Raw genomic sequence first — 11,034 nt, 5'->3', positions numbered from 1 at the left:
ATTGTGGATAAATGGTATTTAGGTTTGTTTTCACCGAGTTACAAAATCAAAACTAATTTCTACTGGTAGTAAAATATGCATTTTATTGATGGCCATTAGGATTTTGCATGACATAGCGTATATCATAACAATTTCTCTCGTGGCAGCGAGGTGGGTGTCAATATAATACTACTTACAATATTATTGTTACTTCGATCACAACCTCACTTCCGAGGAAGAAATCGTTATGTTACAAGTTGTGTCATAGAAAATCTTTATGGTGATCAATCATATGCATAATTTACTACAACTAGTAAGTAGTTTTGATTCTTTAACTTCCGTGAAGCGATCTGAACACAAGTAAGATATGGTTTCAGGCTTCCACAACGCTCGCTTCGCACTCACAAACATAACCCATTTAGCACGAACTGCGGGGTCCTGTGGAAATCTTTGCATGGGGACACCATCGCCCGACCCCTAGGAGCAATTGACGACAAAGCAACGATTCGGCATGTCGTCGTTGATGTCGAGAAGTCATCAAAATGATGAGCGTGCTACACATTTTCTATACAACTAACTGAAAATCGTTCCTCATATGACGTCACTGCAGTGCTCTGGCGACAGAGTTACGTAAACTGTCTGTGGTTTCGTTGGCGGGCGAGAGGGAAGCAGGCGACATTTTGGCCACTTTTAATCGCTCGGTATTAATTAACCACAAGTTTTAAAGAATAAATTTGGTGTTCCGCATAAGACTAACCACAAATCTTTCATATGTAATGGTTAAAAGAGTAACAAAAAACAAAGTTTAGTGGTTCTTTAAGATGTTGAAAACTACTTTCACAACTTCATCTTTCATTAATATGTTATATTGTTAACAAGGCCTCAAATAACATCAATTTACATAAATTGTTAGAACCACGTATAAGGCAAATGTGATAAATCTTGCAAAACCAGTGCTAGTAACCTTTGGCTTGACTCTACAACGTAAAGACATGACCAGTCCCCGGCCGTTTGTAATGGATTTCAAAGCAACATAAACATCTGGTCAAAGAGAGATCTATTAGTTGATCCTGCAATGTACCACCAAAGCCCTGTCTCAAAGATTAACCATTAGTAGAATGGGATAGACAGGGTGGATTTAAATAAATTTCCGTTTCATGGATGGAGTTCAAAGTTGAGTGCATTGTTGACGGTGATTGGTTTATTGGTACAAACATTTCAGGCTTCCCGGGAAAATGAGGACTGACCCATACGTTGGGCTGACCATGTCACAAAAAGACATTGTGACACTTGTATCTTGTTTTGGTGACGAGTGCTTACGAGAAGAAATGTGTACTGGAAACCCTTTCTTACCTTAACTGTCAACACATTATTGCTACACGCGAATGACGAGGGAGTGTAATTGAGCCTCTTTGAACATTATGTCAGCGTGTATTTCAGTGTTCAACGTTCACGCATGTGACGACCAAAGCCACTTTTATTTCATAGTTTGCAGTGACGGCTGGTTTGGTGTCGACTGTGACAAACAATGTCACTGTCTGAACAAGATGGACGTGTGTGACAAGATCACTGGATACTGCTCTAGTGGATGCATTTCTGGATTCACCGGTACAAATTGTCAGACACGTACGTACATGGTAGCTATTACCCAGAATCACCAATGAAAGCTGTGTCGTGTATTATTACTGACAATAGAGGACGTATATACTCTTGCAAAAAGTAGGTGAATATCATTTTTAATTTACGAACAAAATATCGCAGATATCGGAGTCAATCAATGTTGATATGATAATAATGACTGTTTTGAGAGTGCATCACCACTTGCACTTCCTTATGACCACAGTTGTTTGACAGTAATCGCCCTTGAAAGATGATTGGTGTATGAAGTGAAATTTGCATGTGTACGATTTTCATTTTCAAGCCAAAAAAACTGGCAGGAAACGAACACTAACAACTGTGTGATGCAAGATTGTCAAAGTTAATGCTCCACGGTGATAAATTTACCTTCTTGAAAACCGTCAATATCAAGAATGACACCCTATGTACGTGTATTGGGCTACTGCGTTGTGCATGTGCATTCCATGCGTTATGTTTAGGGATGGTGATAAAATGGTGCGTTCATAAGATGTCTGTCTTTGAAAGGTTTGTTAACGTTAATAAATCCTATCCAAATTGAAATTTCAGGTTCCCTTACTTTGTTTTAAGAGTATAGTAAACACGCTCTTTTTCAAAAGGCTACAAATACATTAAATGCGAAACAAAAGGTGAGAAGTTTTCAGTTTTGAGGAGGAGTTTGGCTTTACGCAATACAATACATAAGTGTGTATTTCGTTGTTTAACGTACACACATGAAGGAACAAATACAATCTTTGTTATATAGTTTGCAGTGACGGCTGGTTTGGTGACAACTGTGACAAACAATGTCACTGTTTGGACAATACGGACGTATGTAACAGGGTGACGGGACACTGCCCTAGTGGATGCACTCTTGGATTCAGCGGCGCAAATTGTCAGACACGTACGTGCATGTTATTATTGAATCAGAATATCCAATAAACAAAGTTGCAGTGTATTTTCAACGGCACTGTAGAAGTGAAGAAAGTCGTGAAAGAGAATGAGTATATATATTCAGCCAAACTGAAAACTTGACACTCGGGATGTTTTTGGACTAGATCATTTATTTTAGGTTTAGGACAATAGTTTAGTTGTACATATGTTGTTCATAGAACATCTTGGCATCAAAGGGGAAAAAACGCCGGAACTCTTTAACAACGATAAGGTTCATGAATGAAGGTCACAGTGTGGAGAACATTTTGATTGAGGTCTTCTGTAAGGGTTGTGGCCTCCTCTAGCGTCCTTTACAACTACAACGTCTCCTTGTGGATCTTAGAACGTCAGCAAACACACCCCGAGGAGACGTCGCCATTGCTAAACAAGGGGACGTTGGATATCTTGCAACGGCTGTGGTGGATTGACTTGCTGACGAACACGTCGACCCAGCTCGTCCCAGATGTGTTAGATATCATTGAGGTCGGCGCTACGCGACGGCCAATCGAGAGCTTGAACACCGGCATTTCATAGAAAATTCTGTGTAAGATTTGCCGCATGCGGTATAGCGGTCTCTTGGAACATCAGTCAAGGGTCATGTCTCTGCATAAAGCAGGACAGGTTGCAAAATCTGATCCCTGTACGGGATCTCGAGATTCGTCGCTGAAGACAATCGAATTCCACTGTCTTTCATTGAACATTATGTGTCGATTGCGGTGGTGAAGAGGCGTTAAAATTGTTCCATTATGGGCTCCATTATGGGCAGGGATTCGATTTCTGGCTGTTTGTGCAGTTATCCTTCCACCAAACATCTCCCTTCTTGTGGAAGTTGCAATAACAAATTTACTCACATGGGTTGTGTCTGACTCGTGAAGATCCGGTTAGAAATGGTCTTCAGCAACCCATGCTTGTCGTAAGAGGCGACTAACGGGATCGGGTGGTCAGGCTCGCTGACTCGGTTGATACATGTCATCGTATCCCAATTGCGGAGATAGATGTTCATGCTCTTGTTCACTGGATTGTCTGATCCAGACTAGATTATTAATAGACCGCCGCTATAGAGTTGACTATTTCTGAGTGCTGTGCAAAACTAAACTCACTCACTCACTCTGTGTGTCTGTTTTTAGAGTCAGCATACCGACACACTGAGTGTTTCTATTTAAGCTTCTTGGTAGTCAGCCATAAACACAGAGTCAGACCAAGTACTGACGTCAATATGCTACTTGGTACTTTCCCATGACATTATGAGATCATCCAGACGACATTTTGTCTTTAACCACACCAATTCTTTAGGCGCAATCGCTTGCGGTGGTATGTAGAGTCCGGAACGGGAACCTTAGAAACTGGAGGTAAATCTGGTTCATTAATGAGTCACGACTTCTTATTTACCGGCGAGATGGAAGACAGCGTTTTGGCCGTCTGAGTAATGAACATTCTGCCCCAAATTGCATCGTCTCAAATCGCAAGCGATTGCGCCGATGGAAGTTTCTCAAAACAGGGGCGACTACTCGCGTTCTTTGTCGAATCCCCACTTCAAGCAATCGATTTCCTGACAGTGTGGACAAAAATTCGTCTCAAACCAGGAATGCTTTGTGCAGTCTCCACGACTGTGACAAGACGATGCAGTTTGGTGCATTCGACAGGTCGACAGATTCGATGGAGACAGTGTCATGGTGTGGGGTAAGATATGGAACACACAAAGGTCTGATTTAGTGGTGGTTCAGAGGAATTGGACAGCAATTCGGTGCATCAGCGAAGTCCTTGCACGTCACATGCTTCCGATTATGGACCGACAAAGGGAGATGTTTCAGCATGACAACGCTACTTCACATACATCACGCGTCACGGTCCGCTACCTTGCCAATTCTAACGTCAATGCCTTGTTGTTATTGCAAATTACACTAGATTAATATCATTCAAATATATCTAGTTTCTATGAATTGTTTCATAAGGAAACGTCGCTCTGAAAAGACCCGCAACTCAGACATCTGTCTACAATGAAGATCCTGAAACTTCCCAGCCACTGAACCTGACAGCGGACTACGCGGTGGATGGATTAATTTCAGATCAATTCAGTGACAGTCCGTGTGCTTCTCGCACTGGTGATGGAGACATGACTCCATCATGGACACTAGTTCTCAATGCAAGCAGCCATGAGAAAATACACCGCATGAAACTCTATCTTCGCAAAACATGTGAGTATTGTGGAAGTCTATATCAACATTTCATGGATTAGGACAAATGCAAAATCTGAAACGGATGTATTTAGACCATCCAATAATTCATTTGGAATTGCAAAAGAGGTACATTCGTTGTGACTTTAGCAAAGTAAAACATCTAAATAACTCACAGTTAGGCAACACCGTTCACCATTGACATTTATCACAAAATAAGTTCAATTGCAGCACCAAGTCGAAATGATGGCATGGTGATTCTGGTGGACGGCCAGATCTGCTACAGTTGGTCATCAACTGAACCTCCTGATAATGTCATGGAGGTCACCTGCAGACAGCCACTTTCAGGAAACACAGTTACCATACGGACACCACAAGAGTTTCTGACTCTGTGTGAGGTGCAGATATTTGGTATGTACCCAATTATATTCAAATATCAGCAAAATAATCCAGAGGTACCAAACTTTGTTAATGGTTATGTTCATCTGACTTAAAATAGTTCAGACTTACATACTGACTGACTGAGTTTGGTTTTACGCCGCTTTAGCAACATTCCAGCTACATCACGGCGGACTTACATACTACTTATATATTTCACATCTGTGTGATATTCTAGTGGTTCCTGCTGTTCTTCCTACACAAGACAAGATATATATGCACTCCTGGATTCATATATATATATATATATATATATATATATATATATATATATATTGATGGTGAATTTAAAAGTTGTTTTAGTCACGATATGCCTGAAATATTGCCGATGTGAGGTAAATCCTCCCTCACACCCTCACTCCACTCACACACACTCTCACACACTCACACTCTCTCAATTTCTCACTCACTCACTTGTACTGGATTCCAAAGCAACACATTCATCTGTACAAAAAGTGATATATTGGTTGGTCTTGCAAATGTAGTACAAAATCTCTGTCTCACAGATTAAAATGATATTCAATACTAGACAAGAATTTTCCTTTATCCATAGAAAGTATTTGAGAAAGCGGAATTAATACCATGTGGATTTAAAGTTCAATTGTTCGTCGATGTTTTCGTTGGGCCAACGATGTTTTGTACACTCTGGCCAAATCTTGTTAGTTTATGCCTCAATCAGCAATATCCTACTACGTCGCAGTGGCCTGTTAATGAATAACTCTTAGGAATCAAGTCAAAGAACAAATGATATACAACCAGATTATTCACAGATCATGACCACCCGAACCATTCCGGACCAGCACATGCTATAGGTGGCGGGAAAGTTGATCTTTCAACATGTTTTCAGTGTAATATTTCCAGTGTATTTAGGCGACCAATACCATCTTTAATATATAGTTTGCAGTGACGGATGGTTTGGTGACAAATGTGACAAACAATGTCACTGTCTGGACAACAAGGAAGTATGTGACAAGGTGACGGGACACTGCTCTAGTGGATGCACTCCTGGATTCAGCGGCGCAAACTGTCAATCACGTACGTACATGTTAATTATTACCAATAAAATTAGATGCAGTGTATTTTCACAGTCAATGAACATATATTTAAACAAAAGCACTCGCTCCTTTTCAAAATTTCACAAGTACATTAAATATCTGACTAAAATGAATAGTGTTTAATCTGTTCAAGACATACTCGAATGAAGGAGTGTCGCATTACGTATCCTTACACAATGTGCCATTGTATATTTCGCTGTTTAACGAACATACACGACTGGATACTTTCTGTAATAAAGTTTGCAGTGACGGCTGGTTTAGCGACAACTGTGACAAACAATGTCACTGTCTGGATAACAAGGAAGTGTGTGACAAGATCACTGGACACTGCACTAGTGGGTGTATTCCTGGATTCAGCGGAGCAAACTGTCGAGACACGTACGTAAGTAAAGCAAGATTTATGGATGTCAACTTCTTGCTTTTCTTATGCATTCCACTTCGAAATGCACTTCAAAGATTAGACATGCACGTACATGTAGTTTTTTTACCACACTCACCAAAAAGGTGCAATGTATGTAAAAAAAATGATTCAATGTATATGACAAACCCACTCATTTTCGAAATGCCACATTTACATTAAACGTTTGACAATGATCAGTAGATTGTTAGATATACTAGAGTGAGGGACAGTTTTGATTTACGTATCCTTGAGCAATATTTCAGGGTTCACTATCACCTGTGTTTAATAGTTTGCATTGACGAGCTGGTTTGGTGACAACTGTGACAAACAATGTCACTGTCTGGACAACAAGGAAGTGTATGTGACAAGGTGACGGGACACTGCTCTAGTGGATGCACTCCTGGATTCAGCGGCGCAAATTGTCAAACACGTACGTACATGTTGTTTACTCAGAATTACCAATAAAATTAGGTGCAGTGTATTTTCACAGTCAATTAAAAATATTTTTAAACAAAACACTAGCTCCTTTTCAAAATGTCATTGTGTATTTCGGTGTTAAACGAACATACACGACTAGATAATTACTATGTCTGAAATAAAGTTTGCAGTGACGGCTGGTTTGGTGGACAACTGCTGACAAACAATGTCGCTGTCTGGACAACAAGGAAGTATGTGACAAGATCAATGGACACTGCTCTAGTGGATGCACTCCTGGATTCAGCGGCGCAAATTGTCAAACACGTACGTACAAAATATCCAATAAACAAGAATGCAGAGTATTGTCGACGACATCCTAGAAGTGAGGAAAATCGTAAAAGGGATGAGTATTTCTTTAATTTTAAAACCTGATACTCCCACCGTGAAAACCAAACTTACAGGTATATGATCATATAACTTTCCGAATATAGTATTCATTGTTGACGGTACATATTATTCTTTGCTTAACAGAAACAAGCATTAGGCCAACTAAGAAATGAAATTTGTCCTTGTACAAAAATAGAGATTTTCTGATTATCTGAGATGAAAACGTTTTAATCCAACAATGCCCCAATATTAATTACATGTGATATCTAGATTTCATAAATATTACACTAAATCATATGGTACATTTTGTATTTCCCTTTCTCAGTAAAGTACACATTCAAGCAGAGACTACATTAAAACTGCTTAGTATGTTATGCAAATTTGAGGGATTGCCTTCAATATGTTACGGTTCTTAATTCCACTTAATTTTTGCCTACATCAAACAGATTTGAACCCAGCGATTGACCAAGGCTCTGAATTTGCACAACCACTTCATTTTGTTGCGTCTTTGGCAATAGTTTGCATGTAACGTCCTTACATGTTTGCAAATCAGTAATTGCCAACATTGCATTTTCAGCCCGCTCCATAAATACTGACCAACGAGCTTCTAGTCCCATGACGTTAGCAGTTGGAATTTCATGTGGAGTTGTCATATTGATCATTGTGCTGGTGGCTTCTCTGTGGATCAGGAGGTGAGCAACAGCGTATATCGGCCTCTTATTAGTAATTGAGTTGTTATTGAATGGGGTGTTAAAATGTTCTTTCTTTTTACTTTCAAGATTTATAATACGGGACAAGGAAAGACATGTGTACAGTCTATCCAATGTCCTGGTATGTACAGGAACCGCCTGAAAACAAACCAGACACCAACATGTTGCCGGTCGATGTTTTATAAATGTATCTTATTCTCTATGTATTCAATGTATATCCAGTTAACACCTATTATTATCATCCAAACATGTAGTATAACATCTATAGAATAAAAGAAATCTGTTGTTTTGGTGGGAAGATTGTCAGAACTTTAATTGTTGATTTTTTAAGAGTACGTACGTGAGTGAAGAGTATTAGAAAAATGTTGTGAACAGGTGTCCATAGGAACCACCGGTAGTAACTCAGAGAGAGAACATAAAGCAAATAACACCCAATACCCACTTCAGTCGTTTCTAACTGAAATCTGTGATTTCGGCGAACTTATTCTGTCCCGCGATTTGAATGTGTACTTTTGTTATGACACAAATGATATGAAACGGTTGCCATTCTTATTGCCTTGAATTCAAAACCACATTCTCGAGGACACCTCAGGTGGCGACTTCATGTTTTGCATCAACTGTAACTCTTCTTGATGTTGCTTATGTAGGTCAGTCTATTCAAATACAAGAGACGATCTAGTTTAACGAAAGAGTTCTCTTTTGCTCAACATGTTACCATTCCATGACGCATGGAAATGTTGAATAAAGTTTAACTTTGCACATTTCAGGCTGCAGATGAAAATCAAAGCGTTAGAAACGAAACGTGATGAACCGTACGCCTCTCTGGATCAGACCACAATGGAACAAATATCAGAAACGTGTTATACGGAGATGGCAGAGGACAGATATGATGCAAGATATATCAATTCACCAGTGCGATAAATACTCTGGAAACAACTTCAATGAAATGTTGAATGGATTCACAATAATCGCTTATTCTTAACCAAAGCATGCAGTCTTTACTCTACCCTTGTTCTCTGTCTGTGTTGCTTCCACTTTATAGCATAATAGCAACTTGATTACAAATCTCTGCCAACAGCAGGATCGACTGTACGATTCCGATATACCACGGGCTGGCATGTATATAAAAATGAAACACTATCAAATGGTAATAATGCTGGAAAACATGTACAGCAAGGTCAACTGTTCACCCGAAAAAGGATACATACAAAACGACGTATGTCAGACTTAGGTTGTTTATGCATAAAAAAACAACAACAAAACAAACAGCATCAAAACAAAACAATAGACAAAGTATTTTCTTCCTCCATTGGCTGATATGAATCATGTTGAACTATTTTTATTATTTGCGGAATGATAGATCCTCGAAATAAATCCGTTTGTGCACAAATGACTTCTGATGATATTTGCCTTCATCTTTGCCAAACTGTCCTGAACCTCTGTAGCAAAAGACGTATCCATAATCATTGTTGTAAAACGATGCGTCAGCTTTGAAATGTTCTCCACATATCTACCATAAAATGTTTACTGAAGCCTTGACGTTTGGAACCTTTTTGAACAACTATTGAGCGTGATAGTATGGCGCAGTTTGAAATCTCGATTGCATTTAAAGTTAAGAAATATAGGCCTGGGCTACAGGATATTACTGGTCATACTTGACCACTGGAAAGTTAAAATCATCCCTCTCGTATCACAGTCTTGATGAGATTTCTTTGTCGCTCTGACGCTATGCATATATCTCATTATGAAACACACGAGAAGGTCTCACTAGGTGTGCCTTATGTGAAGTTATTCAAATTCACTGTTTGATGGTTATTGAACGATAACAGACAATCAATATACATTGAGACTTTTGTTAAACTTTGCAAATTACCTTCTTTTGATTTTTGCACCAGTTGGGATGCATACTTCTTGTCCACATGTTACTTCTCATTTTTCAGAGATGTTATTTATGTTCTTAAACTATATCACTTCACATATTATTTCTCAATCAACTTCAAATGACATTTGCTTTCTAATTTCTTCCATTGTCTGAAACTCTTAAAATATATATGTAAGTGTATCTATGCTCACCACCTTACTAAGTAAGGATGAAGTCACTGACATATCTAGAGGTGTTATGATGTTGTTGTGTGAGAGGAGTATGTGTGGTGTGGTGTAGTGTGTGTGCGTCTGTGTGTGTGTGTGCTGTGTGTGTGTGTGGTACAGTTGGTTGCAATGTATATTGTTAAAATATACCTATCTAACATTGTTATATTTTTAGCTTTTACGTTAATGAGTTGTAAAGACAACACTTTCAGTAAAATGAGTGTTTTCATGACAGGTAATAATAAAAGGGGTATGTAAAAACTATCGGAATATTTAACCACTGCAGTTTCACTATATTGTTAGTTATATTTTTTTGTTTAAAATACAATTTTGATTTTAATTTTTCATATGCGTTAAATTGAAATAGTGATTAAAAATAGTGTTAAAAACTAGTCAACTTGGGGAATAATATCAAACAGATACTGGGACAATATTTAAGAAACCACTGATAGGAAGCATCGAAATTATTGTTACCTAGGAAACAGCATATTGTAAATCCTAACGACTGATGATCATGATTTCATGAATACATGTATATATGGCATAATGACTGCATGCATGACTGCCATTTTCTACAATACAGAAAAGAAATGATTATTTATAGATATGACACACCATATGTTCTCTGACATCTGATATACACACATATAACATATATAAAACAATGAGTGTAGGATTATGCAGTGTACCGCACTATTTTGCAATTATTTATGTGATAACGTTTGCTAAAGGAAATGAAAAGCCATAATATGAATTGTCAGTCTCGTTGATCTCTTAAGCGTTAAAATTATTTATGGTGGGGCTGTTTACGTCCCTTGGCCTTGGGACCGGTAAACGTT

The 11,034-nt window shown here is 38.7% G+C and overlaps 1 long non-coding RNA gene across 1 annotated transcript; it reads left to right on the top strand.

Moving 5' to 3' along the window:
• Positions 1–1,567: 1,567 nt before the first annotated feature.
• LOC124265857 lies at positions 1,568–9,047 on the top strand. Its single transcript, XR_006895563.1, has 3 exons — positions 1,568–1,605; positions 7,975–8,089; positions 8,875–9,047. It is a non-coding gene; the product is annotated as an uncharacterized LOC124265857 (long non-coding RNA).
• Positions 9,048–11,034: the final 1,987 nt, after the last annotated feature.

Source organism: Haliotis rubra, unplaced genomic scaffold, assembly GCF_003918875.1.
Source record: "Haliotis rubra isolate DU_JTF1 unplaced genomic scaffold, ASM391887v1 Scf1219, whole genome shotgun sequence".
In the NCBI taxonomy this organism is placed as follows: domain Eukaryota; kingdom Metazoa; phylum Mollusca; class Gastropoda; order Lepetellida; family Haliotidae; genus Haliotis; species Haliotis rubra.
This window is presented reverse-complemented; position numbering and strand designations above follow the sequence as displayed.